We start from the raw sequence: 19,792 nt of genomic DNA, 5'->3' as shown, positions 1-19,792 counted from the left end.
AAAATTTTTGTGTTTTAAAAAAAAAAAAAAAAAAAAAAAAAAAAAAAAAAAAAAAAAAAACTAACTTGGCACCTTAGAATTTCATGTATATAATTATGAAAATTGCTTGATGCATTGGGATATAATCATAGAAGAAATGACTGATTTGAACACATGACTAATTAAGTTAAATCTTTTGGAGTTGTGTTGAGTATTCTAAGTTCCTATTCGTATAGTACTCTTGGTACAAATAAAAAACATACACGGTTCTTGATCGATCGGTGCAAAGGCACCGAATTGACACCTTAAAATTTTCATGTATATATAATTATGAAAATTACTTAATGCATTAGGAATAGAATCATAAAAATGGTGTATTTGAACTCATGACTTATAAGTTAAATCTGCCGGACTTTGTTGGATATGTTAGTTCTTGTTCCGATATATAGTACGTATCTAGTACAACTCAAAAACATACATGATTGTACTAGGTACATTGAATGTCTCAATTTTTTTTTGGGTGATTTGAGGACGAAAATCCATTGTTACTACTCAAGAATGTCTCAATTTTATTTATTAAAATGTGCAGCTACACTGAGAGCATAGTGATGGATGTTGCAGCAGCTGAGAATGATGGGTGCAAGTGCGGAGCCAACTGCAGCTGTACCGACTGCACTTGTGGCCACTAAGTGCAGACAACAGAAATCAACAGCCATGCGATTCTAAATTTCCAAAACCCTTATACTATGATGTAATAAATAAGGTTTGATGAAATAATTTGTGTGTTGTAGCATGTCATAGTATGTAGGTTCAATATGGTGTGGCTGTACGTGTGTCTCTCTGTACTCTTATGTTGTTCACTTTGTGTTAAATGGATAGTAGTAATTAAGGTTATATATGCTCTCTCTCCTCCTCTTGCTACACTTAAGAGTTAGGATGGAGTTTCGATAGCTGGGTAACTAGAAGAACCTACAAGAAGAATGATCAATCTAAAGCTGCGCTACACTTCACGCTGAGTCAGTGACCCACAAATAAGCTTTAATTTACCAAACAAGCGCACACACACACACAAAAAAAAAAAAAAAAGATAAAGAAAAAAGTGTTGTCTAGATTTTTAGTCATAAATGATTGTTCAGATGAACTTTTTGATCACTTGGGACATTTTAAAAATTTCTGGTAGCTATTTCCAACTACCCCATCGTAGTCACCAAGAAAATTTATTGAAAATTTTAGATGGTTAACTAACTTTGAGTTTGTCCTCTAATTTTCAATTACGGTAGTAAAAACAAAATAGCCATATTTTTGCCAAATTCGGACCAAAAAAAAAAAAAACAATTACATGGTTTCTCTACTGATTCCATCCATTTTTTAGCATTGATGGTTAAATAATAAGTTGAAAAAAATATAAATTTATTTCGTCTTTTTTGGATGATTATGGTAAAAGTGAATGGAAATGATGATTTTTTTCTAGTGTAAAAATTAATGCTGTGCAGTGGACGGGTTCGGGCGGATCGGTTTTGCGATCCGCCCATCTGTCCAGATTTCGGATATCTAAACAACAACTAACCCAACCCTTCTAATTTGGCAAATTATTACATGGACCATGGTCCACACAGCTGTGTGGACCAAAAATAAAAAGTACATTATTTTTATACTGAAGGTACATTATTTTTGTACTGTAGGTACATTCTTTGACAGTATATATCAAATAATGTACCTTCAGTACAAAAATAATGTACCTACAATATAAAAATAATGTACCTTCAGCACAAAAATAATGTACTTTTTATTTTTGGTCCACACAGCTATGTGGACCATGGTCCATGCAATAATGATTGTTCTAATTTTAGTAAAAAATTCTTTCGGATTTTGGTATTTTGGATTTGGTCGGGTTTATTCGAATTTCGATTTTTAATCAGGTTGGAAAAAATAAGATTATTCGAATTTCGATTTTTAATCAGGTTGGAAAAAATAAGATAATTCGAATTTCGATTTTTAATCAGGTTGGAAAAAATAAGATAACTAAACAAAAAATATTTAAAATATAACCATTCAAGTTCAAGTCTTCAACTATTCGAATTTCGATTTTTAATCAGGTTGGAAAAAATAAGATTATTCGAATTTCGATTTTTAATCAGGTTGGAAAAAATAAGATAATTCGAATTTCGATTTTTAATCAGGTTGGAAAAAATAAGATAACTAAACAAAAAATATTTAAAATATAACCATTCAAGTTCAAGTCTTCAACTATTCAAGAACCATTAATTTTACAACTTAAAAAGTTAAAACTAAAAACTTAAATTACATCAAAATTAACATTTACAAACTTAAAATTACAAATTTGCAATTCAAAACACAAATTGTCTAAGAGACAAATTTACAAGGAATTAGACATCAAGGCTTACACATTACAGCAATTAGCATTCAGCAACCAGCAATCAACCACTATTCCTCAAAAGTCAATACATTATCCCTCTATTCCTCTTCTTGCTCATTAAAGCTTGAAATTCATTAAAAGACAATAAACATAACACTTGAGTAGAAAACTACACAGCAAGTTAAGAGAAAAAAAAGAGGCTTAGAGTGCTTTTTTTTCATTTCATGTTAGCGTTGGGGCAAAATTGCTTCTTGAGCTGTCTCAGAGTAACATACCAACCCAAACTCCCAAAGTCCTTTGAATTCAGACTAATGGTGGAAGCATCATCATAGCCAAAAGCAACAATATTAGACAATTGATTATTTGATTCAGTAACAACTAACAACATTTATAAATGAGAATATGAGATGAAGGGAAGTGATATACCAAAAACAGAAGTCCAGATTCCAGAAAGGCAGAAAGGCACAAATCCTTACCACTTACCAGATAGCCAAGTATCCAACAGTGAGTCAGTGAGGGACTGAGGGGCTTAACTTCCTAAGGGCAGCAACATTTATAAATAAATAAATAAATAAAGTTACCAAGCCACTTAGCAGTTGTAACCTGTATGCTTGCCTCAAAGACCTCACAATCTCACAGTCACATGCATAATGTATAGCAGTATAGCAATCTAAATAAACAGAAAGGAGGGTGTTAATAAATGTATAAATGTATTACAAGGATTGTTGGTAGTGTTCCAACAATACTTTGTGAAGAACCAACAGCTCCAGTGGACAATTCTGCACAAAAAAAGAGAAACAAAATAGTTTAGACAATTGAAACAAATAACAATTAACTTTAAAATAATGTATAGAAAGTTAGAAATTTTACCCTTTCCAATCTTTCAACATCATCCAAGTTTTCCTCAACAGAGATTGGGTGATTAAGTGCCCTCAACCAATCTTGTGCACAGACTAGGGCTTCCACAATTTTAGGAGTTAAGGAACTCCTAAAGGCATCTAATACCCTACCACTAGTACTGAATGCACCCTCAGAGGCAACAGTTGATATTGGAACAACTAGCACATCCCTTGCCATTTTAGATAGAATAGGAAATCTATCACTGTTAAGCTTCCACCACCTCAGCACATCAAACTCCCCATTCTCTCTATCTTCCACTATGTTTTCACTAAGGTAAATCTGCAGTTCAGTCTGCTTACTACTTCCACCACTCTCCATTCCCTGTTTTTTTAGCTGGCTTTTTAATCTAGATTGAGGATAACCAAAATGGTCCCTCGACTATGCCGTAATTACCAATTTAGTCCTCGACTACTATTCTTACTTAATTAAGTCCTCCTCAACTATACAATTTTTATCCAATTTAGTCCTCTGCTAATTTGCCTGTTTGTTAACTGTCAAAATTGAGGGCAAATTTGTAATTCAACAAGATTTCCTCTCCTCCAGTGATGTGGCAATTCTTCCCAGTCGATGAGTCGAAATGGTAGCCGATTCCGATGGCGACACCAGTGACCGATCCATTTACTTGCCGAGGGCTCACTAGATTGGAGTTAAGTTCTCCTAGTCGAAACCACATGGTAGTAGCAATGCCACAGAGAAGCCCATGGAGGTCTCCCATCAGTCTATGTAGAAGAGCTACCGTGAGTCGAGATCTTAGAGGTTGCAATTCCGCGGCATCATAGTTTACAGGCGAATTAGACGGTGGGAGTCCCACATATGGTCAGCTCCACATGGACCACACCAAGACTTGTTTCTTTCCTCTTTCTTCTCCCTTTCCAATCACGTACATTTTAGTATTTCACTAATCATCTTCCTGCAAAATTCAGGGAATACGAGAAACAAGTCTACCTAGGCACAAATCCTCAACCTCTCTTCCTCTTTCAATCACTCATATATTTTCATCAAATTCAATCTCACATAGTTAAAAATGGGATTTCGTTAACATAATCAAGATTTTGAAATAAGCTTGTTGTTTAGATATGTGTTGTTAGTGCTACGATAGGGTAGCAACCAAGTTTCAGAGAGTGGAAGCAAACAAAAATTTCAGTCTGAAAGAATACGAAGATGATTTAAAACAGGCAGGCCATTGGAGAGGAGGGAGAAAACTTGTAGAATTACAACTTTACCCTAAAAAACTTGGAACAAAATCAGATAAATCAGCAAACAGTGAGGGATCATTCTCTTCATAAGCTTCAAAGACCCTTTGGTATTGAACAGTAGTGTTGAGCATGATATATGTGTTGTTCCATCTTGTTAGAACATCAAGTTGTAATGCACATTTGGCTTCCACCCCAACCAGGTCAGCAAGCTCTCTAAACTTCTTGAGTCTTACAGGGAAATTCCTCACCCATCTCACAACATCCCTAACTTTTTTAACAGAAGGATCTGCAAATCTCAACTCCTCGTGGACCACTAAGTTCAACATATGGGCTATGCACCTCATGTGCAGATACTTAACCCTAACAGAAGACCCACCCCAAGACAAAAGCTTACTCTTGAAAAACCCCAAAGCTGTGTCATTTGAAGAGGCATTATCAATAGTAACTGAGAAGACATTTTTAATCCCCCACTCAAGAAGACAACTTTCTAGGGCTTTGGCTATGTACTCCCCCTATGAGAAGAAACTGGGACAAAGAAAATGATCTTTTTGTTCAGCTTCCACTGATCATCAATGAAATGTGCAGTAATGCACATGTAATTGATCCTTTGGACAGATGTCCATGTATCATTGGTCAAGCAAACCCATTGGATGCTTACCCTAAACAACTTTTTGAGGCTTAATCTCTCATCTAGGTAAATTTGGTAAATATCTCTAGAGATGGTCCACCTAGAAGGGATTTGAAACCTAGGACAGGCAACTAAAATGAATTTCCTAAACCCATGTCCCTCAACAATCCTAAAGGGAAGCTCATCTACAATGATCATCTCACATAATGCTCTCTTAAAAGCCTCTTGGTTGAAAACCCAAGTCCCGAAACCCCCTTAGATGATTCTATTCCAGAGTTAGAAACAACATTGAATTTGAAAAGGGTCTACCTTGTATCCTTAGAGTAAGGATTTTTGAGGCATCCCAACATATGGTTTCCCAAGGAGGAAGTGCCATGTTTTTTACTCTCACATGCAAAAACCTTTACACAATAAAGGCATTTGCCCTTAATTAATTTACCCTCAGCATCAATGATCTTTTCAAAATGATCCCATACTTTGGACCTAGACTCCACCTCTTTCCTCTTCTTAGTAGAAACAGCAGGATTAGAAGGCATAGGCAACTGAGGATCTCTCTTAGTGCCTTGGGTTTCTACTCCATGTTCCTCTTCAGTTGAGGTTGAAGGGTGTCCAGATGCACTGATGCTTTCCATCTATATATATGGGCATCAGTAAACAAATGTCCAAATAAATAAATAAAGCAGAAAGATTACAACATTACACACAGTCACAAACTGCACAGCATACACATAGCTTCCACCATTTTGTGTGTAAAATGCATACAGATATGAGATGGAAGATATATAGAATTCATAAACATACTGCAGACACACATGGATACATATTCAGTTAGATTACATATTAGACTTCCACCATAAAATCCATTATCAGGTTTGAACCTTCAAATCATCATGTTAATGGAATCGCCCTATCTTTAGGGGCTTAGGGCTCGGGGGCCTCGGCTCATTAGCTCATAATTAGGGCAATAGATTCACACATTCAAGCATTCAACAATTCAATCAACATATGTTCATAAACTTGCTTCCACCAATATGTACAAATTGAAACATAAATACAATATGTACAAATTTAAGGGTCCTATTACCATAAACTTGAACCATATATCAGGAATTTCAGAAATTCATCATATATATGGTTTTGCCCAAAAAATTAGGGCTTAGTGAGTGTGAGTCAGTGAGACAGTGACCCAAAAATTAGAGCTCACAGACTCACAGCCTCCCAGACTCACCATTACAACAAATTTACACACAAATTAGTGAAATCACAGCATCAATCATCAATAACACATTAACACATACTACACAAGAACCCTAGAAAAATAGTGTTAAATTACAGCATCAATCATCAATAAATTACTTGTTTTCTCCAATATTTTCCCAGACAATTGGGGCTTCAAACTGGGGCTTCAACTTCAACAAATCAACATAGGGATACCAGACACGGACACGGCTTCCACCAGACCACCACTTGCTTGACTACTTGAGGCTTCCACCACAACTCAACAGTCCACCGGCGTCTATTACGAACAGCGAACTCAAGTACGGGCTGTAGGGCTAGGGCTGTGCAGAACGAGAAGAACCCTCGAAGTCTCGAAGACTCGGAGACAAGAGAGTGAGAGACTAAGAGACTATCACTGTCTCAGAGATGGAGATAGAGATCACTACTTAGAGAGTCAAAGAAGAGAGAACGGAGAAGAATGGCCTGAGAGAACTCAGAGAAGAGAGAAGTCAGAGATGAGAGAACGGAAGGAGTGAGGGAGAAGAGTCGCGACAGCGCAGCTTGCAAGAGAAGGGTCTCGAATGACCAAACCGTAACCGTAACCCTAACCCTAACCCTACGTATATATATATATATATATATATATATATATATATAACCTAATATGTAAAATCACTATAAATTTGTAATGTTTTTATGATATTATTTGTGTATATTTTCTTATGGATTTATTATTATATGTATATAATATTTTAATTGGATTTATGATTATAGGTATTAATTTTAGGATTTAGAACTTTAGCTTTAAAAAGTTTGGTTAATTTGTTAACCGACCAATTAACCGAAAAAAATTTCAGATCGGTTCGGTTAACGGAAAAAGTTTTAAACACTTCGGTTAAAACAGTTCGGTTAACCGATTACACCCCTAGTCTTGATATACAAAACTAAACTATGAGACATTATCCCAATAATAATAATAATAATAATAATAATAATAATAATAATAATAATAATAATAATAATAATAATAATAATAATAATTAGTACCCATTTTGGTCCCTCGACTATTGAAAATGACATTTTTGCCCCTCTTGATAACGGTTGATGGACGGTAATTGTAACGGAGGACAAAATTGGGTATAATTTTACAAGTTAGAGGACTAAATTAGGTACTTTTATTGTCAAGGGACTAAATTACGCATTACCTAATAGTCGAGGGACTAAAATGGGTATTAACTCATTTATTTGAATTTATAAGATTTATATATTAGTGTTGAAATTGATTACTTAAAAAATTATATTAGGAAATGTCTAATAAAAATAGAAAGAAGAGCATGTATAATTGATATTATTTTAAGTAACAAAAATATACCATAATCAAGTGAAGGGAATCTCTATGTTTAATTACCATAGTAAGATTAATTAAAGTCTTAAAAATACAAGTTGGTAATATGGGTACGCTTAATTTCTTTTAATTATTTCTGTAATACGTGTATGTTTAATTTATAGTTTTGTTAGGAATATATTGTAATTGTTTTGATAAACCAAAAATGTAATATTAGACCCCATAATTTTATTTTGAGTCTTTTATAGGAATTACGCCAAGTACAAGCCTAGTCAATTAAGTGGAAATTGCAAGAGTATAAATTTTAATTTATACTTGTAAATTGTTCGCTTCCACTTTACAAATTGAGAATATTTTGAAGATTGGTCAAGTCTCGTGGACATCCTTGAACGTGAAAACATTTGGTTCGAATTGCATGAATTAATTCTTTGGGAGAATTAATTTAATTCAAGATGAGGATGTTGCAATTAAAGGTCAAAATTGAGAAGTCAACCAAGAATGGGTTCTCTCACAAATAAGTTTAGAGGCCAACTCAAAGCAAGGGATTATTTGGAGATGAGGATGACCTCTTGGGAGCAAAATGGCGTGGCTAAGTAAAACAAGAGGATGACCGTGTAGAAAGTCAAAGAGGAGGATGACCATGCAACACTAAATAAAAAATGAGGCTAACTCCAAAGAGGATGACTATGCACAATTAAGAATGAGGATGACCATGTGTATTTATTTAGCCAAAAGGCTGACCGTGGCTACAAAATGAAGAAGAGGATGACCTTGCTCAAGTTAAAGGTTGAGGCTGACTTGCTTTCAAGGCTAATTGAAGATGAGGATGACCTACATCTTATTTATTATTTAAGGAGGTCAACCTATCATTTATCTCATGCAAGGAGGCCAACTATATTATTTCGAGAAGAGGCTAAGTATGGGGTAATCAAGGAATAAAGATAGGATGACCTATTTTTATTTATTCTTAAGGAATCCAACTGCCAGCATGAACACTTCTAAAAAGGGAAATATTACTTTTCCTAATATGGCATGAGGATGACTCATGAAGGTGAATTAAAATATTCTTGCTACTTGGAGCTGAGATCAATTTGAGAAAAGTCAATGTACTTTTCGGTGACATTAATTAAGCTCAAGTAAGAATCACTAAGCAGATATATTTCAGAGCAACCTGACTTATGGATTATGGACAATTCAATTGTTCACACTACCAGAAGTAGGGGTGAGCAAAAAAACCGGACCGACCGAGAAACCGATGACCGATAACCGAACCGACCAAAAATTTCGGTTTTCGGTCGGTTATCGGTTATTTCCTTAAAAAAAATTCTGTCATTTCGGTTTTTCGGTCGGTTATCGGTTTTGGACCAAAAAAACCGATAACCGACCGAAAAACCGAGGAAGAAACTCATATATTTTAATGTAGCCCACTGGCTCATAAGGTCCAATACTCATTTATATAATTATATTAGTTTGTTGTTATTGTCACTTAGACCAAACTGCCCAACAGTCCAAACACATTGAATATAGAAAATAGAAAATAACCTAATTCCATTTCCCTCTTCACTTAGAGCCGCTAAGCGCTAATTCCATTTCCCTCTTCATCGTTCTGCCTGCTGAATCCTACGACCTGCGAGTCACAATTTCAGCCGTGCTCCCAGCTCCCTACTGGCCTACTCTACGTCGCTGACCTGTGACCTGCGAGTCGCGACTTCTGCCTGTGCGAAGTGCAAGTTGCGATTGTCGATTGATCATGCGGCCCATTAAGTTCTCTAAGTTTTCTTAATCTCAGGCTAATCTGCGTCTCTGCCTACTCAGTAGTACTCAGTTGCTTACTGCTTAACTGCTAAATTACTTAATTCTTATTGCTTAGTGACTCAGTGTAGCAGATTGCTTAGTCACTTAGTGTAGTACATTGCTTACTGCTAATGTGACTATAATTGTGTTATTAAATAAATATAGTGCATTGATACCTCATTAAGAGTTGTATTTTTGAAAATTAATATATATCCAGTGTTAAAATTTTTTTGAGTGTTCGGTTATATATAACCGACCGTAACCGACCGAAAATTTCGGTTTTCGGTCGGTTAGGTTATGAGTATTACTTCAGTTATTTCGGTCGGTTATGCGAAGGGTAATTTTTTTTCAGTTATTTCGGTTATTAACCGATAATCGACCGAAACCGACCGATGCTCACCCCTAACCAGAAGATAAACAAAGTCAAGGAAAGGTGGCTACAAGTTACAAGGTAAAATCATGTCAGTGATTAAAGAAGAACGTTGGAGGATCATCAGAAGCAAAATTCAAATTCATGTGACAAAGCCATCAAAGTTGACAAAAATCATTTGAAGACATTTAATGTTCTGAAGATACATAACGGGCAAATAGCTAATTTAGCTATAAAATCCAAGAAGACTTGAAGAAAAAATAGCACGAGACGAATGAGTAGCACGAAAACAACAAGTGGAACACAGAGATATCGGATTAAGCAAGTGCTAAGTATTGAGCTAAACACGAGAGAAAATCAAGTTTTAGAAAGAAATACTTTTATTTCTTGAGAAGAAGTGTAGAAGTGTAGCTTTGTGCAAAACACTCAGGGAAACTAAGTGTAGCTGTGTGCAAGACACTTGGTTGAGGAGTATAGCTTTGTGCGAGATACTTGGGGAGCGTAGCTTTGTGCGAGACACTCGAGAGCGTAGCTTTGTGCGAGGCGCTCGGGATTGAGTGTAGATTTGTGCAAGACACTCAGAGTTGGAGAAGTGCTAGAAGAGCACTGGTTCACTATTGTATCTGGGTGATTGAAAATAGTGAAATCTCTCATTGGAATGAAAGGAGAAAAGTGGACTAGGAGGATTACACCATCTCTGAACCACTATAAATCCCTATGTCCATTTACTTTACTGCTTATATATTTTGTGCATGCATATCTGATCATCACACACTTTGTCACATTAATTACTCTTGCACCTAGATTCACGTGACACTACATTTGCATGCAAAGCATATTTCATACTTATCATCATCCTGCTCAAACTATTATTAGCTATAATATTTCAAATCGACTATTCACTGCTTAGAATACTCATCATCATCCTGCCCACGTCTGCATGCAAGCCAAACTTTACATACTTATTATTTGAGTTATTCCAGAGGTTTCTAACGTGTTGCATGTAGTGAAGCTCTTCATTTTTACGTAACTTTGATTATAGCATTTTACCGTACTTTATTCCGCTGTGAACTCTATTTGGTTATTTGCTTTGTGCTTGTTACCTAGAGTTGAAATTACCAAAGTGTTATAATATTTTAAATTGTTTGAAAATTCTATTCACCCCCCCCCCCCCCCCCCCCCCCCCCCCCCCCCCCCCCCCCCCCCCNTTTTAAATTTTTTGAAAAATCTATTCCCCCCCCCCCCCCCTCCCTCCCTCTCTAGACTTTTCCCACCCTATTGGGACCAACAAGTTTAATAAAAGTATAATGTGTGAATTAATTTCTTAATGACTTCAAGGGGCCGTTTGGTTCACGGAATCTTAGATTACTCCAGGTAATAGGATTACCTCCAAGAAGGTAATGTGAAATTTTGGGAATGTAAGATTACCTGATGTGTTTGGTTAAAGTTATAGGAATGTAATATTAACTTGTTTAGTTGAAGGTTATATTTTAGGTTATATTACTTCAATTACTTAAATGCCCTCATAGAAATTGAAACGTGCAAATTGCAAGTCTCTTTAATTTTTTTTTTCATAATTCAAAATTTAACAAGATGCTTCTAGTAACCTCCTCCTCCTACTACTACTAATAACAACAGCAACAATAATAACAACAATAAATAATAATAATAATAATATTAATATTAATATTAATATTAATATTAACAACAACTACAATAATCTACACTTATAATAAGAGCCAATAATGTTAGACCCCTATCAGGAACTAAAAAATGTTGGTGTAATAGTCTGCTATAACATATTGCACTTTGTGTTCTTCTTATTGTGCAACCTCCAATTAAATTCCTAATATATCCTAATCTTTTATAATTTTACCAAATTCTTTCCGTTAAATATAACGGAAGTTTAACATTAAATTCTTTAGGCAATTTGTTTCTTTATTGCATTTTTCAAGCAAATTGGCAATATTCTATAATACAATTTTGTATAGATTCCTAACTTAACATTAGAATATTGAAGTCTTAATAAAATTCTATAATACAATTTTATATAGATTCCTAACTAAACTATTATTCTACCCAAAACAACAGTATATAAACCCCTCCCCTTCTCATTGGTATTCACCCAAACCTAACATATTCTGCAACACACCATCTACTTGATGACATTCTATAGGTATGATTGTCAAAATATTATCATGCTAATTCTATTATTTGTATTTACTCATAATGATTACAGTTTTTTTTTTTTAAATCAATGGAGGTATACTCATTAACTAGTATAGCTTCAATACCGTTATGTAAATATATCTATTGTATAATCTGTTCATCTATATTTGTATCCTTGTATGTAATGTTGTGGTTCTCATTATATTCCTCTATAATCTACACATTTTAGTTACTCCTAACTCCCTAATCTATGGTTTTTGAATTTATGTTGTAGTTCCCATTATATTATTTCATAACATCCTTTATGAACATATTTTCCATGGGACAAGGATATTAGTCATGACAAATACAGTAAAGTTAATTGATATTGACACATAAACTGTGGTTTGGAGTTGTACAGTTCATGTCATTAAGAAAAACGGCGAACCAAAAAACGCTATTGGAACGCTTGAGAAAAAGTATATGCTCATCATACTTGACGATGAAACAGTAAGTAAATAATAAAAAATTTCTCCCATTATTATTATTATTATTATTATTATTATTATTATTATTATGAAGATGCCCTCATACACCACTAACATCATTGTAAATGTTATATCTAAATGCAAAGAACTCGGGTTTAATCAATATTGTTTGATAATGACATTGAAATGTATGGTATCACTTTACAAACCAACAAATGGTACATCATCTCAAATGTCATTGTCAGACCTGTCCGGACGAACTATAAAATACTTGATCACAACTACAATTACACATGAATTTTAAATGGTCGGACTGGTGTCCAAACAAGTGACAATGATGACATACCATTTGCTCCCATGTAAGTGGTTTATTTGTTTCTACTTACTTTAGTTGCAATTTATTTATTTACAATTTCGTTATGTTTTATTAAAATATATATGCATTGAGACTTTCTTTGATTTTTATTAATTTAGCATTTTTTTCTCTCATTATTATATGACTACTTTAACCAATTGAAGAGCACTAATTTAAAAATACGTATTGGGCATTGATTTAATCGCGCAACGCGCGTGTGATAACTAATAATAATAATAAAATGGAGTTAATTCCACCAAAGGTCCTTTGTCTTTGGTGGCAATTCCAATTTTAGTCTCAGACTATCGTTTTTGCCATTTAACATCCAGACTATTATTTTTTGGACACTTTTAGTCATTCTCATGAATTTTCCTATTTTTAGTAAGGGTAATTTTGTCTCTTCATATTTTTTTTTATTTAATTGGTTTTCACCGGTTTAGTTAGATTAGGTTAAGCAAACCGGTTCTTCTAATTATTAGATTCAATCCACAAATTCATAACGTACTCAAAAAACCGAATAGAGACCAGAAACATATGCAGCTTCAACCTGATTTAAAGATAGACATCAATTCAAGATAATGTTAGTATTTTCGCACAATAGAGGCATTAGCTTCTTGGTATATTCATGGTCTACATTACGGTCAATAATGGGGCGACAAATAATTCTTTTTATCGATTGCGAACTCTTTTAGGGATTTAGTGATTTGGAACTACATATTTAGGGCGACAAATTTCCCCTTTGTTCTCCTCTATAGTAGCGTTGTACGGTCTTGTTCTTCGCCGGATGAAGGAGGATGATGAAGCCTTGAACTGAAGCAGATGAAGTTGCGTACGCAAGGGATTTGTGGATTGAATCTAATAATTAGAAGAACCGGTCTGCTTCACCTAACCTAATTAAACCGGTGACAACCGGTTAAATAAAAAAAAATATGAAGAGACAAAATTGCCCTTGCTAAAAATAGGAAAAATCATGAAAAGGACTAAAAGTGTCCAAAAAAGAATAGTCTGGGATGTTAAATGGCAAAACCGATTGTCTGGGACTAAAATTGGAATTGCCACCAAAGACAAGGGACCTTTGGTGAAATAAACTCTAATAAAATGCGTACAGTTGAGGTAATACATAGACCAACAATTTTAATAACTTGAACCAAACATGGTAATCTAAGATTACCTTGGTAATCTCAGATCTCTTGAACCAAACGCCCCCCAAATGTAATGTTCTTGCTGAACATTGATGACATGTTTGGTTGGATGTAGTTTGGGGGGAATTACAATTCAGTGAATTCCCAAACTACAGTGTTTAGTTGGAGGGAATTGCAATTCCGCAGAATTGTAATTCCCTCCAAATGATGAATTGCAATTCATGGGGTACGCCCCATGAATTGCAATTCGGTGGAGATGAGGGGCAATTTGTTTGTGTAAAGACAATTTTGCCCCTCCTCCAGTACACTGTTTTCTTTTTTTTTTTTTTTTTTTTTAAATTTTGAAAGAATTATTATTATTGTTATTATTATTATTATTATTATTATTTTGAAAGAATTATTATTATTATTATTTTGAAAGAATTATTATTATTATTATTATTTGAATGAATTATTATTACTCTACTTATTATTATTATTATTATTATTGTTATTATTATTATTATTATCAATATTTTTTGAAAGAATTATTATTATTATTATTATTATTATTATTATTACTACTACTACTACTACTACTACTACTACTACAACATCTACCACAACATAAGGGTATTTTAGTCATTTTGTCGCTTCTTACCTTTCAATTCCCTGTACTGCTATTTCTGCATACCAAACACTGTAATTCCAATTCATACTTTATTCATTGAATTGCAATTCCACCGAATTACAATTCTTTTCCCCCCCCTAATTCCCTCCTCCCAACCAAACGCCCTGTGAACTTAAGACCTCCCACTTACTAAAGCGGTGATCTAACTAACTAAGCTACAAGAGCTAGATAATAATTCCTTTTTATTTGTAATTTAATCACTTGAAATTTTTCACTTTAACTTTAGCGGCATATACTACGTGAAATAATTTGATAGATAGCCATTCTTATATTTTCAAACTAGTAAATTACTCGTGAGATGCATGGATAAATTTTTTTATTATATGTTTAAATATTAAAATTAATGAAATTATAAAAAAAATTCTAATATTTGAACATGTACATTTATTTGAATTTATAAGATTTATATATTAGTGTTGAAATTGAATGCTTAAAAATTATATTAGGAAATGTCTAATAGAAGTAAAAATTATATTAGGAAATGTCTAATAGAAGTAGAAAGAAGAGCGTGTGTAATTGGACCATACTCTAAAATGCAATGCTATTGTTGAGAGTTGAACTCAAAACCTCCCGCTTACTAAACAAGTGCTTTAACCAACTAAGCTACCAAAGCTACATAATAATTTATTTTTAATTGTAATTTAATCACTTGAAAATTTTTATTTTAACTTTAGCGGCATATACTACGTAAAATAATTTGATAGATACTCATTCTTGTATCATTCAAATTAGTAAAATACCCGTGAGATGCATGGATAATTTTTTTATTATATGTTTAAATATTAAAATTAATGAAATTATAAAAAATTCTAATATTTGGACATGTACATTTATTTGAATTAATAAGATTTATATATTACTGTTGGAATTGATTACTTAAAAATTATATTAGGAAATGTCTAATAAAAATAGAAAGAAGAGCATTTCTATATTCCATAATCAAGTATGTTTAATTACCATAATAAGATTAAAGTCTTAAAAATATAGGTTGGTAATATGGCCGTAATATGGGCATGTTGAATTTTCTTTAATTATTTCTGTAATACGTGCATGTTTAATTTCCTTTAATTATGTCTGTAATATGTGTACCATTAATTTTCTTAATTGATTAGATAAAATCTATATTAGTGCAAGTATAAAAAATAGTTTAATAAAAGTATAATGTGTGAATAAAATCTATATTACGACAATTATAAAAAATAGTTTAATAAAAGTATAATTGGACCAAATTTCTAGAAAGAATAATGCTCTTGTTGAAAGTTGAACCCAAAACCTCCCACTTACTATATGGGTGCTCTAACCAACTGAGCTACAAGAGCTAGATAATAATTTGTTTTTAATTGTAATTTAATCACTTGAAAATTTTTACTTTAACTTTTGCGGCATATACTACGTGAAATAATTTGATAGATTTTCATTCGTATATTGTATCATTCAAACTAGTAAATTACCGGTGAGATGTATGGATAAATTTATTTTATTTTGTTTAAATATTAAAATTAATGAAATTATAAAAAAAATCTAATATTTAAACATGTACATTTATTTGAATTAATAAGATTTATATATTAGTGTTGAAATTGATTACTTAAAAATGATATTAGGAAATGTCTAATAAAAATAGAAAGAAGAGCATGTCTAATTGATATTATTTTAAGTAACAAAAATATACCATAATCAAGTGAAGGGAATCTCTATGTTTAATTACCACAGTAAGATTAAAGTCTCAAAAATATAGGTTGGTAATATGATCGTAATATTTGTATGTTTAATTTCTTTTAATTATGGACACAATATGTGTACGCTTATTTTCCTTTAATTAACCACCGTAATATGTATATGTTTAATTTCGTATATGGGTAGAAAAATTTATCATTAATTCCAATAAAAATGATGTCATTTTATTATGATTACTATATGGTAATTAAGGAGTATATATTATTCTTAATTAATATTATGTTAATTATGACGTCCATGTAATCTGAATAATTATGGAAATTGAGCAGTATATATTATTGTTAATAAAATAATATAATATGTGTATGTTTAATTTTGTTTAATTATGGGCGTAATATGGATATGTTTAATTTCCTTTAATTACACACCATAATACGTGTAAGTTTAATTTCCTTTAATTATGTGCGTAATATATGTACCATTAATTTCCTTAATTGATTTGGAAATTTTATCATTAATTTCAAAAAAAATGAGGTCGTTTTATTATGATTATTATATGGTAATTAAGGAGTATATATTATTCTTAATTAATATGGGTGTAATAATATCTGAATTAGTGTATTAATCTGTGAATTGTGTTAATAAAGTAAATCATTGAGAGAGAAAAGTTCTTACAAATCAAAGTATTTTTCACTTCTCCCAGTTGTTTTGATTTATGGATACAGTACAGTATTTCAAGATTTAGTTTAGACAAACATTATTCTTTAAAAGTTGTATTTGTATTAGATGGTGTTTGTACTATAGTATAGTCTTAGTTCAATATCTGAAAATGAAGACTAAAGACAACCAGGTGTGAACTAGATTAGAAGACCAGTTCATGGTACAGTTTAAGACAGTTAAACAGTTAGAGGAAAAAAAAAAAAAAGAACTGTTATAAATGCCCACCATCTACATTCATGATTTCCAAGAAACTACTCTGCATATCCAGTATTCTTTGAAGGGCTTATTAGCGAAGATTATATTAAATGGAGCAACTTGATGAGTCTTATTCAAATGAAGTTGATATGGTGCTTGATGAATTCGGGTCGTCAACCACAATAGTGTACTCGGGAGAGCAACAGTTGAGGGGGAGCCTCGACTTGTAAGATTGGGAGATCTTGCACCATCTCTTCAAGAAACTGCAACACAAGTACGAAGCATGAGGATCAGTGGTGGAAGTTTGAAGTGTTCGCTTTTAATCGATTGTTTGGTAATCACGTTCAATTGATTAATGAATGAAGAGTTGGGCTAACCATATTGTGGTGTCCCTAGATGTAGGAATGGCTATTTCGAACTGGGTTACCAAACCTGATGTGTTCCTATGCATGTTTTACTTTCCTCGTGATGTTATCTTTGCGTGTTAATATCTCCTGCACCATGACTTGAACTAATTCATCGACTATGAAAAATAAGTCTATTACGCGTCTTTATTGTTTTGGTTATTAACACTTAGATTGGTATTGAGTTACTACATACGCAAAATTTCAAATTGGAATAATTATCATAAATTTTTTAATCTCCTTTAATTTTGGATGTAATATGTATATTATCAATTTCCCTAACTGATTAGATAATATATTATGGAAAGTATTAATTCATTAATTGTCATAATTTTTAAGATTTTATTCAAAAGTAATCAAATGAAGTGTACGGGTAATTGATATTATTTGAAGTAAAAAATATATAAAATCGTCGTAAGAAGGGAATCTCTATGTTTAATTACCATAATAAATTTAGATGTTAAATACGATTTGTAATTATCACAGGTTATTTATATGGTAAATAGTATATGGTAATTACCTATATCGATTACCATATTAAACGGATTAACATATGGATCAGTATTATAAAAAAAATGGAGGAAGCCTTTTAATTAAGATATATTAGAAAAAGTATCAATTAATTAAAATATGATAGGAAAATTATATTAGAGAAATTATATTAAGAAATTGATTAGCTAGTATCAATTCTGCTAATTTTTCCTAATTTTATATTTGTAATTACCTTTATAAACGATTTAATAGGAAAATTTAATTAGGAATTTATATTAAGAGTTTTCGATTGTTATTATTATTATTATTGTTATTATTATTATTATTATTATTATTAGGGAAATTATATTAAGAAATTTTGGATTATTATTATTACGGAGTATTATATTATTATTTTTATAATATTAACATAATAGATTTTATATCGAGGTCACAAAATTTAATACTATTATTTTATTTATTCAAATATAGTGATCATCATTTTTAACTAAAAATTATGCATCGGAAGACTTCAACTAAACCTACAATATTGTGCAATTAATGATAAAAATTAGTAATAATGGGAATCATCATGATATACGGAATGATACAATGACTCATGTTTAGCTTCCAACGCATCATTTTTAATAAAAGGAAGAATTTGAATGATAAAACAAAGAATCGAAATGAATAACTAAGGATTTATTCAAGTATAGTAATCACCATTTTTACGGAATTACATGAGCATCTGTAGATGAAGAAGATGAAGATTGCACACTCTGCAATCTATAAATGAGCATCCGTAGATTGCAGGCTCTTCATTTGTTTTACTGAATTATATGAGTATCGTCCGTATATAGAGAAGATCAAGATTGCAGACTCTACAATATGTAGATGAGCATCCTTAAATTATAGCCACTTCATTTGTTTTACCGAATTACATGAGCATCAGCACAAGAACTCATCTCTCTCTCTCTCTCTCTCTCTCTATATATATATATATATATATATATATATATATATATATATATGAAGATTAACAGCTAGTGACCTAGTGTGTACAAATCAAGTAAAACGAATTTAGGTTGTCTTAGTAGGAAGATTTATGGTAGCATGCTCCTAAATCACATCAATTATATTATTTTAACTTATAAAATACATTATTTTAGCTAACACATAAAGTATATTATTCTAACTCATAAAATACATTATCTTATCCCAAAAATTTCATTATTCTAACACATAAAGTATAATATATATTATTCTAATTTATAAAATACATTATTATTACACATAAAATACATTATTCTAACTCATAAAATACATTATATTTTTTCATAAATTTCATTATTTTAACATATATAAGTACATTATTTTAACTCATAAAATACATTATTTTTTTTCATAAATTTCATTATTTTAACATATATAAGTACATTATTCTAACTTATAAAATACATTATCATATTTCAAAATGTTCATTATTCTAAAACGTGCAATTTTTTTTTAAACATCAAAACGACGTCGTTTTAAACCGTAATTTTTATGGATCACAATCCACACAATAATTTGCCGGTTCGAGTCTATTATAACTATTAGGATTGACATATTTGCTAAACGGATGTTATTAATCAGTTAGGTCCTTCAACGGTTAAACATAGTTTACCTAATAATTTGCCTAAAAATACGGGGTGTGCTCATAACTTTGTTTTATC

At 32.0% G+C, this 19,792-nt stretch overlaps 1 long non-coding RNA gene across 1 annotated transcript in view; it reads left to right on the top strand.

The window, feature by feature from the left end:
* LOC116022412 overlaps positions 1-668 on the top strand; it is a 13,875-nt gene extending 13,207 nt beyond the window's left edge. Inside the window, exon 3 of the long non-coding RNA XR_004099177.1 lies at positions 569-668. This is a non-coding gene — a long non-coding RNA (uncharacterized LOC116022412). The remainder of the gene's footprint in view (positions 1-568) is intronic.
* Positions 669-19,792: the final 19,124 nt, after the last annotated feature.

The sequence above is a fragment of the Ipomoea triloba genome, chromosome 6, assembly GCF_003576645.1.
Source record: "Ipomoea triloba cultivar NCNSP0323 chromosome 6, ASM357664v1".
Classification (NCBI taxonomy): Eukaryota; Viridiplantae; Streptophyta; class Magnoliopsida; order Solanales; family Convolvulaceae; genus Ipomoea; species Ipomoea triloba.
This window is presented reverse-complemented; position numbering and strand designations above follow the sequence as displayed.